Raw genomic sequence first — 17,531 nt, 5'->3', positions numbered from 1 at the left:
CCAGTTCACCATGTACAATAGGTGCTGGTAGACCATCTCCTCCTGAACCCCCTGCAATATGGCACCTGGGAGGCCGGCTGTGGACCCCAGGCCCACAACACACAACCAACACCATGTATACTGCAGACAGTTTCCATCAACAATGTTTATTTCCCTCTTCAATAAGATTCCCTCCCACCGCAACAGCACATCCCACCACCAACCCAGCTGCCCACCACCAATAAAGCACTGTCTTCCCCATGTAGCTATGTACATTGTGCTGCGCCTTCACAGGGAAGGGCAGGGGGGAGGAAGGCAGTGGCCTGGAGGCACCTACAGGGCAAAACCTGGGGCAGACACTTAGCCCCCAATCTCTGGCCACACCACTGTGGCAGTTGATGCCATGGCGAGGCCGACAGGTTAAGGGCTCACCCAGGGGCAAGGATAGCCACTCCCCCTCCTCCATCATGAGGCCAGGGCTACCAGGGCCCACTTGTGGTGCTGGCCCCACTGTGGGAAGCTTCTGCTCAGGGGCCACATGATGCCTGGGTGAGCAGCAGTGGGCAACACAGGTGGGGGCATGGCTGCTGGGGAACCAGTTCAGGAATGGGAACAGGGGCCCCTAGCTGCTGCAGGCAGCACTACACCTCATCCCAAGTCCACTGAGGGGCTTCGTTCTGGGGCACAGGAAGCTGCCAGGAGGAAGGTGGGACTGGGGGCTGGGCTGGGGGTGACACAAAGATGACTGCCAGGGCCAGAATAGGATAAGGCAGTCCTCCTCCATAGCCTCCACTGCCCAGGCCAGGACAGCAGTCTGCCACTCCTGCACCTCCAGCATCCTCTCAAGAAGGTCAGTGTGCCTCTCCTGTCCCCTCCAGGTGAGGAGCCTGTCCCAAAAGACATAGTACTCCTGGTCCCTCTCCCACTCATGTTCTACATCCTGAGCATGCAAAGCCTGCAAGTCTGCCAGATACTCCTCTGCCACAGTGAGCCAGGAGGGTGTGGTCTTGCATGCGCTGTTGGTAAAGATGGCACATGCACAGGTCACCTGCCCATGTTAGTGGTGTCCCTGAAGGCACATCTCCAGTGGCAGCTAGTGCCTCTCCCCCATGTGCAGCTGCAAGGCCTACAGAAACTCCCTCTCCTGGCTCTTTTTGAGAGTTTGAAACATTTCAGAGATAATATGCACTGTACCAAGGAGCTGTATGCTGCTTGGTCTCACATCAGGGGTCATATGAGCACAGGTACCCAGGGAACATGGTAAGTTGGCTAGGCAGCCCCTGCCACAGGCGGCTTCTGGCCAAGCCCTCCATCCCTGCTTCCTCTATGGAAACAGGCAGCCTGCCTTCCCAATCCCCTACCTAAGCTGGGCTAGAGCTGGTTCTTGCCAAAGAGCTGTCCCAGGGCAGGACAAACTCCCAGCCCCATGTTTCTGGCCCAAGCAGGAAGCTGGCCTCCTGGGATACAGAGAGAAGTACACAGAAACTGGTTTAAGTCATCAGAAACTGGTTTAAACCTGTAACATAACAGACGTTCAGTGCACATAAACTGGTTTCAAAAAGGCTGAAACTGGTTTAAGATAAACCTGGTGGAATGTAGTATCAGACTCAACTGATTTGGGTCAAACCAGTTTATGAAACTTCTGTCCCAGACCCCTTCCTGGTTTATGTTAAATCAGCATCCCCCAGCATGCTTTCCAGCCCTGGGCTGGGCTGAGCTGTGCTGTCTGATCCAGCAGAGAACAGGGGTAGGGATTGCCCCGCCCAGCAAACCCCAACTGTGGTCTGCGGCCAGGGCCAGGGCTTAAACCCCCCCTTCCCCTGTGTACAGAGTTGCCCTGCCCTGCTCTGCCCTGCCCTGCCCTGCCCTGCTAAACTTACTGAAAGTTACTGCTGGCTGTGACTGTGGACTACAAATCCCAGAGGTACCTTGGAAGCAGAAATAGGAAGTGATGAGAAGCCTTGCAGAGTCCTGCTTCTGTGATACTGGACCACAAAACCCAGAGACCTCAGAGGCAGCAGGAAGAGGAAGTGAATACACAGCTTATGCTGGCTACATGCCAGTCATGCCCTAGCACCCCCTGGCTTCTGGCCTCAGCCATTGCAAGCATGTGGCCACATTTCCTGAATTGAAAGTGAATGCGTGTCCAGCTGTTTCTCAATTTAATCTCTGAAGCTTAGACTAACCTGCAAAGACCAAATTGATTCAGGCTTGGGCTTTTTGACTGTCTGTACTTAGCCCTGGTGGTGTGGCTGACCAGGAGCAAAGTTGCTCCCAGTCATCATCTACATGTGCACTACTGTACAGTACTTACTGCACAGTTAATCTAGTACTTGCATTTATAGGTACTAGCTAACTGCACAGTAAATTAGTCTACTGTGCAGTAAATGCTGTGTACATGTAGACTGTGATGCTTTACTGTGCAGTAGACTCATCTACTATACAGTAAAGCAGCTTGTGTAGATATACCTAGTATGTCACAACCACAGCTATATAAATTTCTTCCTTAACAAAGGAAAGAAAAACAACCACCAGGACCCTGGGACTCAGGAACCTGGGTTCTTGGTTTTGCCAGCACCTCTGCATGTTCTTAGTACCTCAATTCTCCATCCTAAAAGCAAGTACTCCTCCTCCCATGTTATCCTCTTTTCACTTGGATTGCAATCTCTTTGGGATGTAGACTCTTTTATATGTGCAGTGCCTAGTACAACAGGGCCTAGAAATTCCTTGCGATGCAACAGTAGGGTACAACCATAAAGCAAAACACAGAAGAAATGTTAAGTGGTGTTAGACTGGCCAGTTCACTGCACAAGTATCGGGAGATCTCATCCCTAGAGGTTTAGCCTTCAAGAAGTAGGAACTTGGCATTCACAGGAAAGAAAAAGAATTGGGTTTTTTTCACCCCAGACAATTGTAAAGGAGCAAAAGCACATCAAAGATCTTGCAACTCGTCTAGGATTTTACAAATCAATTGCGACTAATCCACAACTTTAACGTTAAAAAGAAAAATCATTGAAACAAACCTCTGATTTAATTCTAATTGTGCAGATCCATAATAATTATAATCCTTTTGTCACTACGTTCATTTAGTCTCCAAAGTGCAATTAGACAATGTGACACATATTCAAAATATTATGAGAGCTAATTAGATGTGTTCCATTTAGTACAACTGAAAAAAAAAAGAATCCTTTTCTTTCATAAACTTCTCACTCTCCACAGTCACGGTAACTACCTGTTCTTCCCAAGTAATATCAACTTTACCCTTGTTTGCAGGGCCTTTTTTCCTGCCCATAAAATCACACAACTTCTCCAATGGAAAAAAGTCATTTAATACTATGTGGTGTAATACACTTCAGCAAGAGATTCACACAGTTATACACTTGCTACAGCTAGCCTCAGAAGCTGGAATGAAAATGAATACTTGTCCCTTTAGCTGGTGCCCACCCCATTGTTTAACTCCATGACCATTAAGTTGCCAGACTATATTGACTTGTGGCTTCTATCCTAACCTAACGTAACATCTCTCCTCATCTTTCTGGTTTTCCTTCCCCACCAGAATCTACCCTGTGGTTACTGCATTCTACACATTCACTTCGTGGGCCCAGCTGTGTTCTTGTTAAGATCCACAAGCAGGCAGCCTTTGAATGTTAGTGTTCAGTGGAGTCCTGGGTGTTAGTAATAGCCACCTGAAGTCACCTCCAAGGTCAGAATGCGGAGGTGAATGGGCTCTGATGCATTCTAGAAGCCGTTAATTCCCAAATACTCCATGTTGCATCTAATCTGAGCACAGCTGTAACTGCACGCTGAAATCCTTGGGAAAATACAAAAGGAGCACATTTTTGGAATGTGTTGTAGACCTACAATTAATATGCTTCTTCCAAGTGGCCACTGGAATTTTGTGCTGATTAAAATCTTTGATGAGGCTCAATAGTAGGGGGAGGCAGTGAAATGTCTGTGCCCTGCATCTGCCCCTCACTCCTAAGCCCCTACCCTCCCAGCGCCCCTCACTCCTGACCTGCAGCACCCCGCTCCCCAGGTCTGCCAGTGTACCTCTCCTGACCCAGCACTTCTGACCAAGAGCCTCCTGCCGCCCCCCACCCCCTCTTCCCCACCCCACTCACACACTCTGTCTCTCTTAAGTGGGAGCTTGTGCACAGAGCACATGACCCCCGATAGCCAATCAACTTGCCTGCTGCTCCCAGCCCTGAGCAGCCAAGCTTGCTAGTGCCCAGGAAAGCAGAGGCAAAGCAAAAACCCAGACATTTGCTTGCATTTTAAAAACCCACCTGGACATGAGGAGAGGCAGCCAAAAAAAAGGATGCGTCTGGGAAAACCCAGACATATGGTAACCCTACGCTGGGTTTCTGTGGCCCAGCAGGGCCACCCCCAGTGCTCCTTCTTGCCCATAGCAGGGTGTCGGACTCGATGATCTGTCTAGGTCCCTTCTGACTCATTGATTCTATGATTCAGGTATGGAGACATGGAGTTGTGCCCCCTGCTGCTGCTGGGTGGGCAGGAGGCACCTCACCATGGGGCTCCCAGAAGTGGCACAAGCCTCCCTGCCCCACTCTTCCCTGCCACGCTGGATCCTGCTCACTGGGCTAAGGAGGTCCTGGGCAGAGGGCAGCAGGGTGGACAGCCAAAGCCTGTAGTGTGCCACCAGCATTGTGTTGCATTCCCCACTTGACCTGCAGCAGCCACTGCCTCCCACAGGTGGCAACTGGGGTTCAGGCACTACTGCAGTGGGGCAGGGAGCTGCAGATCTGGGTCCCTGGCCCTCTAGCCCTGGCAGCTGGGGGCCCCCTGTGATAGAGCTGGGAGATGCACAGGGCTGTGGGTGGGGAATGAGGGGCAATAGCATGGGTAAAGAAGCATATCAGAGCTGCTTAACGCCACAAAGCAGTGGGGATGGACAGCTGCAGTTGGACCCAGATTCTGGAGAGGGAAAGAGGCAGGGGTAACTGATTTCCAATGATAAAAAACCCCAAATCAGATGCCAATATTTATAGGTATTTAGAATTTATTTTATTAGAGTGATTGAGGTGGTGGTAGACTTCCAAATTGCTTTAAAATTGTAAATATATCAATACAACATTGTGTTCAACTGATACATACATACGTACACATACACACACAGTGGCAGTTCATTTTAATCATGGAAAAATGCAGATTTGGGTTTTTAATCAAAGAATTTGCAATGTTAAACAGAGAAAACAAGAATCCCAGCATCACCAAGTGTCTGCCACTTTCCAGGAGTGCATTAAACAACACGGTTGACATCTCTCTCATGTATCTGTGTTTTCATCCTGTCCCTGGCAGGAGGGATATTTTTTATTTGTACTTAAAGCAAAACAGGTTGGCAATGGTTCTTAATTCTTATTTTAAGTCTTGGGCTGGTTACAGAAGAACTGTTTCCTGCTCAGATGATCTATACATTTACAGTGGAGAATTATATTCTAGAAAAGCAAAGTTGCAAGGTATTGGAGCATAGTAGGGCAGAGTAGATCATCTTCATGGCAAGGGCAGAGTCAAGAAACTGGGATTAGGACCAGAGTCAGAAGTCAAGTTTTTGTAAATCAGGATTTGTGGGGGTGTTCCAAGCAATAGAGGGGCACAGCAAGGCTGTCTGTTGCCCAGACTTCTTGCTGCTGTCTGCCCTGGTCTTAAAGGCTAAGTATAGACAGGGCAAAAATTACACACAAAACTGCTACAAGTGATCAGATATTTTCTCTGATCTAAACAGCTGGGCATAGCACCTAATTTTGTCATGTTCATGATTTGCATAATATCTTGTTTTTTCCCCCCCTAACAGAAAGGGTTAGCAGGTGTATTTAAAAAAACAGGACTAGCATTTAAAGTTTGCAATGAATGAGGTTAATTTCCTTAATGTCTGAATGAAGCATTTGTCTCAGCATTTATTAGTGAGCTTTTATTTATGTTTTTTACCTTAGCATACTCTTAAAAGTTTTGTCTCACATTGAAATAGTTCAAAATTTGCATAGTTAAAAGACTGACAAGAGATCCAAGGGAGCAAAACCTTGAAATAAGTATTATAGAAGTAAAGAGAAGGCACTAACTATAATTTCTTTCTTGCCAACTTAAAAAAGGAAGTAGTCATATGATATTATCTCAAGTAATGGAGTTTTAATAGTCCAAAATGCATAAAATGAATCAGGCTTTTTCCAAAGAAAAAGTATTTTATTTGGAAAAAAAAAATCTTTAGCAATTCTAGTATTCTTTACTAAACTAAATAACAGCATTATTCTCTGGTGCATGTACTTGATTGTTAAGAATGCACTACTGGAGACACTCGTCTGACTAACAACTTATTCTGAATTACAGAATGTTGAGAGGAAGTATAGAATCGCTTTCCTTGCCTAAAACTTAATTGGAAGAAAGATCTACAAAAAAATTAATCTTCCATTGCCAAAGGGCACCTTAAGCTTTTAATTCTCTAGGAAAGATGCGTATCTGGCGAGTCACACTTTCAGATACCCTGAGGGATGCATATGTCCCTGTATGAATATATATCCATACATTGATATGGAGATATTCTATATCAATCCACAGAAACATACCCCAGTCCTGATCCTAGCATACACATGCGTGGGAAGATGTCAAGCATCTGACAAATGCCACTGAATTTGACTTATTTCAGTGTTAATAGTAGCCTCTCATAACCTTGGCTGCACCATCCATAGAAAATATGCACACAGATTAAAAAAAAAAAAAGACTTAAGCAGTGAAGTCTCATCTCTATCAAAGTCAATGGGATTTTTGCTACTAAGTTTCTAGGCAGAAATCTATGAACCTTGTTACCTGATGCTTAGTCATACAATTTTAAAAGCACGGCCAAATGGCTAAGGATTCTTCACCACTCTCATATACTCAATACATGATTTTATCTGAAGTAAAAGTATTTACATATCCTGCACGGGATTTTCATTACATTATTTTAAATTGTGTTTCCATTAAACTCAGTTTCATTTTTGATTTCCTAATATTCTAAACAAATACTTGAGAGATGCATATAATTCAGGTGTATTTATCTTTTTAGGAGAAGACACTGGTCTCATTCTAGTTATACAATGGTGTAACTCCATCAACTGCAATTAAGTTTCTTCTCCTACACAACGGTATACATAAAAATCAGATTTCATTCATAAAGAACAGATAATTGATCAGTACCATGCAGTGCAACCATACCAACTAACTCATCTGCAACTCCACTTATCACTCGTTTTGATCAATTTAAAAACGGCACACATTATTCCTTGGGACTATATAGTTTATAGATTTTTTTTTAAATAGAGGGCATGATGTTTTTTAAACAAGTGAATTTCACACTCAGTATAGATACTAAATTAATAGCCCCTGCAAAACAGAAATTGTCTTTCCACTGACTGGTCAAGCATGGCACAAACCAATTCCTCACATAACTTTTCAAACGAGCCTTATTTAAGACCCCACACTGCCTGGTAAATGAGCCTGATCGTAGGAGTGGTTATGTAATTTTCTCCAGGCTATTTAACTCGTGACCCTTCTGCTAACAGAGTAAACAGTTCCAGTTGTTAAGGTAATGCTTTATAATGTGGACCCTTTTCCACAAGGAATTGCAGTACAGCCCCAGCTCATTAAAGTTTCTATGTCCAATGATGCTGAATATTGTCCTGCCTAAAAATTTAGGCATGGGCATCCATGAGTAGAATTTACAGAGAAGAGTTCTGCACCCTTGCTCCCCATATCTTGAATGAAGACCATCTGGGGAGCACCTGTTCACCAGAGCACCTCAAGGGATGACAAGGTCAAATGGTCACAAACTCTTCCAAGACCATTTCAGGCTAGACATAAGAAAGAACTTCTTTATTGTCTGAGCCCCCAAGGCATGGAACAGACTGCTGCCAGAGGTGGTGTAAGCACCTACTCTGGACTCCTTTAAGAGACACTTGGATGTTTATCTTGCTGGGATCCTTTGACCCCAGCTGACTTCCTGCCCCTGGGGCAGGGGGCTGGACTCAATGATCTTCCAAGGTCCCTTCCAGCCCTAATATCTATGAAATCTATGAAACACATTTTAGTTGGGATTCACAGCAACCTGCAGGCTAGGTAGGGGTATGCATAGACCAGCCAATAGGAAAGATGTGGATGGAGGGACTCATATCCTTGCCTCATGTACTTTCCCCATTTTTTACATTTGCTTTAAACTTTTTTTCCTCCACCAGGGATTCCATCCCACATTTAGGGAAGAAATGATTAGACAGGTATTCTCTCACAAAAGGCTATTATATTAATGTTATTTTAAATGCACAGGTACATAGGCATGCGCACGCACGCACACTAAATCAATATTGCTTCAGAGCCCCTGCGTGACACACTGGTTTAAAATATGCCGTGTTTACTCATGCTGGATGTTCCACTTCAGTGTGCCTTTCTCCATTCAAATACCATTTGAAACTTTTCAGAAATGTTCGGCATTTCTTTAGTTGTAACCTTGAAAACACAAGTTTCAGATGGTTTTCACACACTTAACTTGCAGAAAGTTGCTCTAAGGACATGCTCATTCTGACAACCCAAAGACAAACCACTAGCTCAGATGGTATGGTTATTCTTACAGATGCAAATCAGAATCATGTCTAGATGAGGGAAGGAAAAAAGCCTCCTGTAGTTGGCCAAACCAAATTAACCTTTAAGAAAATAAAAACAAAAAACCTGCCTTTCTTTCCCTCAGAATTGCTGTCTATATCAGTCACTAGAAAGCACATCAGACAATTTAAGTGCACCCCAAACTGGGAGAGCCCTTATACACATGCTTATATTAGGGCCAAGTACTAAGAAGCCAGCATTCATAAGAGTCACAACACTATGCATCAGGCTAGGTATACTCTTGTAGCCCAGGTAACTTGGGTATATACTCCCCTTCTCCAACTGAAGAGGATTGTGAGCTGACAGGTGTGCTGTGGGGTGGGAACTGCAGACCGCTCAGTTTCCCTTTGTCCCTATAGAACCAGGCCAGGACAGTCAGGGGACTTAACTATATACATTAGTGTAAATAAATGTGTATCACAAGGGAAAGGAACATGGATATAAACATATGTACAATGTATATTTAGATAAGATATCTAAACCAGTAACATAAACAATACCCTCTGGGTAAATGACATAAAATCTTATACCAGTGCTCCAGATACAGGTAAGTATCTGATCTGAAACAGATAAACCGCAAAGATAAACTCAATCCCAAGGGGAAACCCCAATGCCCTTGGGCTTTTTCCAAGCCCTATAAAGAAGCTGGTAACTTTAGGGGGGGCCCTGTCAGTGGGACATCCCCTTTCAGGAGCCCTTAACTAACCAAGGGGGGACTCCCCTCCCCTCTGGGAATCCTCTTTTCCCTGCAACTCACAGCTCCCAGGCCTGGAGGGTAGTCCTTGTCCTGTGCGCCAAGTTGCTCTCTCGCCCGCAGTGGGTTGTTTTTTTTGAGGGGGTGGGGGTCGCTGTCCCCTGGAACAGGGCTCCGCTATGCAGGGCTTCTGGAGCCTCTGGCTTGGCCCTGTCTGCTGACTCAGCCCGATCACCATCTGGCTCTCTAGACTCATCCTTTTGCTATGGTTGGAGTCCTAGGCTGCCTCATGCAGCACCAGGCTTGGTCCACTACCAGACCCTCTGTGCAGTGCCTCCTGCATCGAGCTCCCAGCATCGTTCTAGGGGTTGAGGACCTGGGCCACCCAAGCACTCCAAAGGTCCTACTCCACGCACCGTTCTGTGCACTGTGTCTCTGGCCGCATGCCAGAGGTTGCAGACCTGAGCCACCTCATGCAGCTCCCAAGGTCTGGACACCGTGTGCCGTGCTGCACACCGAGAGCCTAACTGCTGGAGCCATCTGCCGTTCCCCGCTGATGGACATCTTCGGGGCACTTCTGAGCTACTGCTTTGCCCTGCTGAGCAGCTCTCCTCAGCTCTTCTAAGCCCCACTCTTTCTTCCAGATGTGTCCCCTCATGCTGGGCACGCAGCTCCTTTTATATGTTCCAGAGCTCTGCCACTTAAGTCTTCCAGACCTGAGTGCTGCAGTCTTCAATCAGGTCCACATACTCCTCTCTCCCTCCCCTCAGGAAAGGGGCATGACGGAACTCCTCTTGCTGCCTCCTGATTGGGGGATGAGCTCCACCAATCAGAACAGCAAGATTTCAAGCCTGGGACTAAACCCAAGCTCCAAAAGGCAAGCCTGCTACACTCTCAATGCCTCAGGAACCCCAAGCCATGGGATGCCTTTTTGGCAGTCTACAACTAGTTTTGCCATATTTCTATTCCATGATCACAGAACAGAGAAAAACAAAAATTTCAACATGGAAGAGGAATTTTGAAGTTATTCATTTTGGTTGATCATTCCCAGAATTCTTTCAAACCTATATTTCTAAAGGGACCTGATAAAGCATCAGGGATTAGTCCCAAAAAATCAAGAATCAAAAAACTTCTCTTCCTGATACAGAGGCATCTATACTGATAATTCTAACTCCCTCTCCTATAAACATGGAACTCTACAGCAATAGTAATAACACCAAAAATGTTAGGAAACTATGCAGATCCCAAAATTTAAGCATTATGCAAAATTATTTGACTCATCCAAAGTTTTTATGGGACAGTTTATAGCTTCATATGAATAGGAGATAAAAAAGCAAGTCTTGAAACAATTTAGCTATTTTAGGCATGGCTTTCAGTTCCAGCTCCTTGGTTGCAACCCAGATCTCATGGATAATACATATAGTTAACAAGAACACTCATCAGAAAAGCATTTATGGGAAAAAATATGCCTAACCCCAAACCTAATGCAGTCCAAGGCATCTTCCTCATGGCTGCTTTTATCATCACAAAAGTACATGCAATGAGCAAATTGGTCCCAGCTACCATAGGCCTTTATCATTTTCAGCAAGCTGAGAAAAAAAAACATACCCTTCCCTGGATTATTGCTTACGTCAGATGCCCATGAAGGGATCCCCCCTAGCCCCTACAATTTTATCTCTACCCTCACCTGACGCTCCAGCTACCCATTTACAGAACTCACAAAGGTAGGCATCTGATTCCACTGGTCATATGATCACTGGTCTTTGGGGAACTACACTGGCCAGAATCTGCACTTAACTAATGCATGAAATACATATTATTCATTTCAAGCACCAACTACCCGCCAAACATGTCTCAGTACACAATTCAATGAACTCAGTAAAGTTAAATGGAGCTTAAGATGCAATAAGTCACTGTCCTGAGTAAGAAATGGTTTTATTTACATGTTTTCATACTTTATTTAATTTATGCCTGGAGATTTGTCTTGTTGCCATTTGGTTCTTTGGGATTACACTGTAGTGACAGAATTGGTGCAGTGGATGGGATATATTCATTATTTCTCTTTTGATATCTTCTTTAAAAAAACTAAACCCAATAAAAGTAAGGAGTCTGTACAATCAATTGGATAATCAAGTATCTCATCTACCTGCCCTTCTCATCCCCCCTTCCCCCCAATTCCCATCACAGTAATGCCAATGTAACATGATTCATCAGCTGTTGAAAACTTCACTTCATGATAGAACTGCTCTTCCACATGTTTTGTTCCTGCTACTTCCCCATGTAACAGCTGCTGCTGGATTTGCAGCAAGGCTCAGGATCCCTGCAAAAGGCAGAGCAGGAAAGTTTGCAGAAAGTTGAAGAATGCTGTTGCTTGCAAGAGCATATGCATGTTTTTGATCAGCTCCTGAGGCAGGAGAGGGGAGAGAACTCAGCCCTGGGGACTCAGCCAGCCTCAGAGAAGGGAAGGAGTCCCTAGACCACCTGAGCTCAGGGAGGAGCCACCGTGCCTGTGATGTGAACCTGCCCTTAGTGACAGGCAGAAGACAACCTGGTATCCTTTTTCCTCTCTCTGTGAGACAGAGGGACCCATGGGAAGGAAAAAGGGTGGTAAGGTAGACTTGCCTTGGAGGGCAGGGTGTTGATCTAGGAAGGCTCTGGAGAGAGTTAACCGAGAACCAGCCTGGGGCCGCGGGGTAATAACCCCAGGGTTATTTCAGTTATCAGCACAAGGGGCCATGTCTGGAAATTGGAGAAAGGTGCTTTTGGGGAAAGGGGACAGCGTGTTTCTTTGCAGATACCATGGACAGCTGGAGCAGAGGAGAGCAGCTCTTCCCCAGGCAGGCTCTAACAGAGAGCAGGACTTTCTGGAGCAGCAGCACCAGCCATGATTATTGTGTTGCCAGTGTGAAGGAGAGCTGATGTATTTTTAACCCTGTGTGCTCCTGCTGAAATTCACTGGAGTCTCAAGGTTTACGCTGGGGAGTTGTACTGAGGGTGTCTGATTCACTTTGTGCACAGTGTTTTAGTTCATTGATACCTGCCTTTGACAATTAGATTATTGATATCTTGTTCTGCTATTAATCTCATTCATACGTTGACTATATTGTAAATAATAAACTGTGCAAATAGTTAGACTGCATGTATTCCAGTGTGAGAGGAAACAACAAGAAAGCACTGCTTGAAGAGGTGGCCCCAGTCTTAGGGGCTGGAAGGTTGACTGAGGCTATTGGACACCCAGGACCCTGAATCAAGACGTGGCCGTGGGTAACACTGTGGCTAGGGTTACACCCACATTTATTTTTTGGATGATAGATGAACAATAGGATAAAGCCACATATTAGACTAAGCATTCTGGTACTGATATCATAGAGAATAATAAAACGTTAGCAGAATACAAAGTCACTGGGTCTTGTATCTTACCACACATTTGATGGCTTTAGTATTCTGAGTTCGCCAAATAGCAATGAGCAAAGGTCCCTCTCAGTTTGGCTTAGCCTGGAAAGAGAGCTGGTCTTGAACCTTTTGGAACATGGGGAAAAAAATAGAAACAATAAAAATTAGATGACAATTAGTTATAACCATATAATATGTAGGACTGAAAGCGATTTCGTCAATTGCCAAGTTCCTTATCACATGCAATCATACCATTGCTTCAAACTCACCTAACTCTACCTTAAAACCCATTCAGTTTCTTCTCCCCACTAGTCCTACTAAGTTCTTGTAATTCATACACTGGGACTAAACCTGGACTAATTCCTGGAACATGGAGACTACAACAGCCATGATCTCCCAATCCCAGGGAGTGGGAATGCACTGCTGGGACTGTGAGATCGCAGCCATGAGATCCAGCTGGGTCCTGGCGCTTAAGAGGCACAATGCCAGAATTCAGCATCCATAGCTATTGGACTCTGAATCCCAGCAACTATGGGGTGATACCAGGACCCAAAGTCATCAGCTGCAATGACCAAGAATCTCCTTAGTTGCAGAAGGTGCACTCCCGCAGCTGGGAACTGATCAGCTGTACATATTAGAGATGGATACCAACCAACTATAAAGTTAGCACACATTTTTTTAACTTTATAGCTGGTAGGATATTTTTATGGTAGTTGGTTTCAGTTAATTGTACAACACCTGTAACATGCAGAGGGGGCCTAAATGTCTTCAGTTAAAACTCAGTTAATTCAACTTTTTCCTTACACTGAATTAGGAGGTAAAATATCAAGAAGGGAAAAGACCTGAAGTGTTTAGAGCATAATCATGGTCCCCTTCAGCTTTCATTTTGCCAGGCTAAGCAAGTCCAACCCTTTAGTCTCTTCTCATAAGACAGAGACTCATTCCTAAGAAAAATCCTCAAAGACCCTCTCTGCGCCTATGCTAGGTTGGCACCTATCCATCTTTGCCAACTATGAATGACCAGAATTGGACACTATTCCAAATGAGGTCTTAACAGTGCATTAACATTTCCTTCTTTCCAATTAGAAATATTGCAGCCAATACATTCTAGGATCACATTGCATTTTTCAATCTAATTACAATGATGGCTCACAGTAATCCAGTAATTAACTAATATATCCAGTTCTCTCTTCCCCATAATGACCAGTTGATGAACTCCCAGCCATAATACAATTTTTTATTAGAGTAGACCAGTTCTCAGTGTTGCCCAAGATGTCCTGCCCACTATTCTGATCCCCCTCTGCATTGACAATACCACCCAACTTTATCACAACAGATTTAATTGTTTCCTACCTTTTGTGCCAAGGTAATTAACAAAAGTAGCAATTAATTTTGGCCCCAAGACACTCTCAAAGAACCCTGCTAGTAACCTCAGTCTGATGCTTCCTCTCTTCCTCTTTTAGCACAAATTGTTACAATCTCATTTACCTCCCATGTACTTTTTGTAATAATTCCATTTTTTTCCAGCCTTGTACAGCTTGGGAAATCATTAGCTACCTCAATTGTTTTACTGTACCTGCATGAACTCAAACAGATTAAATATACTGCACTTAAAGAAAAATCAGTTTTCAGATGCAAAATACTAGGTAGTCTGGGACAATCTAACTCTAGTAACTCCAGACTGCATTTTAAAGCATTTCTACATTGATCTTGCAATCTTTAAAATTATTCTCTTTCAGTATTTTTCTTTTTGGTAAAAACTTTGCATATTACTGAGGTCTTGGGTTTGTAGCTACCCAACACTTATCCACCTCCCACTTCTTAACTATTTACACTATGCTTGCCATTCTTCAATCTTATGAAATCACTCCCAATTTAACATTTTTTCAGAAGTTCTTGTTACCAGATCTGAAACTGCATGGTACCAGTTCTTTCAAAATTCTGGGATACTATATGTGTCCCAATTTGGGGTGCACTGAACTCTGAGCTTTATTTCCACCTTGGATGTAATCATGTCTAATTTTTATTCTTCATTCCCATTAGCATTCGTGGCTCACTTCCCACTCCCATTTCCACCCCAACATTTAGAATCATGGTCCTTATTGAAAAACAAAGCAAAGTATTCAATTAATTTCTGAACTATGCCTAGATCACTTTTCATCTCAATCCAATGATTATGGTATAATCGCCCCATTTCTTGCCTTGTTCTCTTTTAACTACATGGTGAAGACTGCTTTGTATTTTGTTTTCATTCTTCACAACATCTCAGCTTAAATTTAAAGCAGTTCTCATTTTTTTACTAACTTCATCTCTAAAACAAAGCTCTCTTTGACAATTACTCTCTCCCTTCCACCCCCACCTCTCAATTCCATTCTGCTTCTGTTTAATTTTTAATATTTTTTTGGAGGTGGCAATTCATGTAATTATGTCCGGAGCCCGTCCCTGCAAATTCCATCTCCACCCCCGCCCCCCAATCAAGATACAAATTTTGTACCTTTTTTGTTTTTGTACCTTGGACTCAAATGTGGGTAGTCAAAAGGTAAGTTGCAAATCACTTTTTGTCACATGCCCTTTTGCAGGGGTGGCCAGACTGCAGTACATGTGCCACAAGTGGCACAAGCATGGGCAGCATGTGGTGTGGCACTCAGCAGATTGGGCAGGGAGCACAAAGCAGAGCAGCAGCTGGGCAGATGGGAGCACAAAGCAGAGTAGGAGATTGGGCAGATGGGAGCAGAGTGACTCGGGGAAACACAGCCAAAATGGTTGTTCCCCGCTATGCTTTTATACCTATTTTAAATACTGCATCAATAATTCTGCTTCCTCTGATGTGTTGTTCAGGCTCTGATGCGTTACATTAGCGTAGAAGCATTTCTGTAGTTTCTTGCTGATCACACACAATTTCTTACAAGGATAAATATGTTGCACATAGACAAAAAAAATTCTATTTCCCTTCACATGCCTAAAATGACAGTTTTCCAGTCATCTACCTGGCCATTCTTGGCTCCACTTTAAACTTCAGATGTGTATGCCTGAGCCCATAAAGCTGGCTAATTATTTACTGGCCAGTTACACCTGCATGCATATAACTCAAGTATGTGTATACCCGAGTACAAATCCAGAAAAATTGATGCAGGTGGGGCAGAAGAGGGGGAGAACTTCCCATGTTTTAGCTCCAGTAGCTAAGTGGTTATGGCACTTGGCCAGCAAGTCAGAAACTGAGGCTTTAAGCCTTCCCTTGTCCAGAGGGGATTTCTGGCTGCCTACATTTTTGCGATTCAGACACATCCCCAACAGGCATCTCCATACTGTACATATGTACGCCTGCCCTCAAGACCTAAAGACCTTTTGTTTCCAGAATTGCTTGCCATTTCAGGAGAAGAGATCAAATGCGTTACATCCTATCATCACAACTAATTTAAATGAAAGCAGGGATTACTGTGCTACCAAATTTAAATTAAGAAACAACATTATTAACAGCCATTGATTGGGTGAGAAATTAAAAATAAAGCTCATCAAAAGCTTGTATCATTTCAAGCACGACTTTAAAAGTTTTGTTACACAAAGTCCTTTTAACCTCCAAAGCATTCTTTTAAAACTGCACTTACTAATGCTATTTTCAAACAACTCAGAGCTATTTGTAGTACATGATTTATTTGGAAATTAAAACTTCCTAAAATCTGTGTTCTGATGAATACAACAAAGGGCAGGCCCTTCTGTGCTGTTGTCCCAGGCAGCACAGTTCTTTCTGCTCGGTCATTTCCAGCATCTGATAAAAGTAGCTTGTTGCCTGCCTTATCTTCATTCAGTAAGAAACACAGTTAGAGAGAATGCTGCTTCTCTAAATTCATATTTAGAAAACTGTGATGCTTCATTTATTTATTGCGTAGCATTCTTCTTTACATAGTATCCAGCCCATGCCTGACAGCCTATGAGTGAAGCAGGAGTCCTCTGAAAATACAAGTCTATCATCATGCAAGGAAAGGTTACAGCAAATACACAAGAAGACAAGACAGGTTGTGAGAACACACAAACTTTGGCATGCCTTATTCATGAGACTAACTTTTCAACCTTTAATCCTTTTAGGCTGCATCCAGATGAGCCGTCCAGACTGATCTGTGGCACCACACATAGCATATTCACGTGTTCCCCATGCTGCAAGGTAGCAGTGAAAGGTTCCCCATGCTGCAAGGTTGCTTTTTTTTTCCACATCAGGAGATCCCCACGGTTGCAGTTCCTTGAGGCTCCCAGGACCCCAGGTAAAGCTGCTTGGGCCAGCACAGTTGCTAGTAGGCCTGTGCAAAGTGGCTAGTATTAGCTTCAGATTCAGCCAATTCGGGGGGACAGTGTTTCAATTCGGTGATTTGAATCACTGTCCCGAATATATTCAGCCAAATCTGATTCGGAGATTCAGCTGCTGCCGAATCTCTGAAATCAGCCAGGCCCATCCCTCTGAGCCCAGCAACAGCTGCCCCACCTGCCCGAGCTCCTGGCACTTTGAAAAAAAAACACAGCTCACTGGGTGCTGCCGGGCAGGGGGTGATCCCCACTGCCCCATGCATGAGCCTGCTGACCACCCCCCCATGCTATCCCAGCCCCCCATGGCTGCCCCACCCACCGCAGTTCTGGCCCTTTAAGGAAAAAAAAAGGAGAAAAACCTGAGACTCACCACTCCTGCCAGTGGGGGGAGAGGGGGGGGACAATCCCCGTGCATGTGGGGAGCTCTGCATGAGCCCCACGAAGCCCAGAGGCCATTGCAGGAGCAGCAAGTCCCAGGGCTTTTCTCCCTTTTTTTTTTTTTTTTCTTAAAGTTCCAGAGCCATGG

This window comes from Gavialis gangeticus, unplaced genomic scaffold, assembly GCF_001723915.1.
Source record: "Gavialis gangeticus isolate Ggan-Ray unplaced genomic scaffold, GavGan_comp1, whole genome shotgun sequence".
In the NCBI taxonomy this organism is placed as follows: domain Eukaryota; kingdom Metazoa; phylum Chordata; order Crocodylia; family Gavialidae; genus Gavialis; species Gavialis gangeticus.
The sequence above is the reverse complement of the archived record's forward strand: the minus strand, read 5'-3'. Positions refer to the sequence as shown.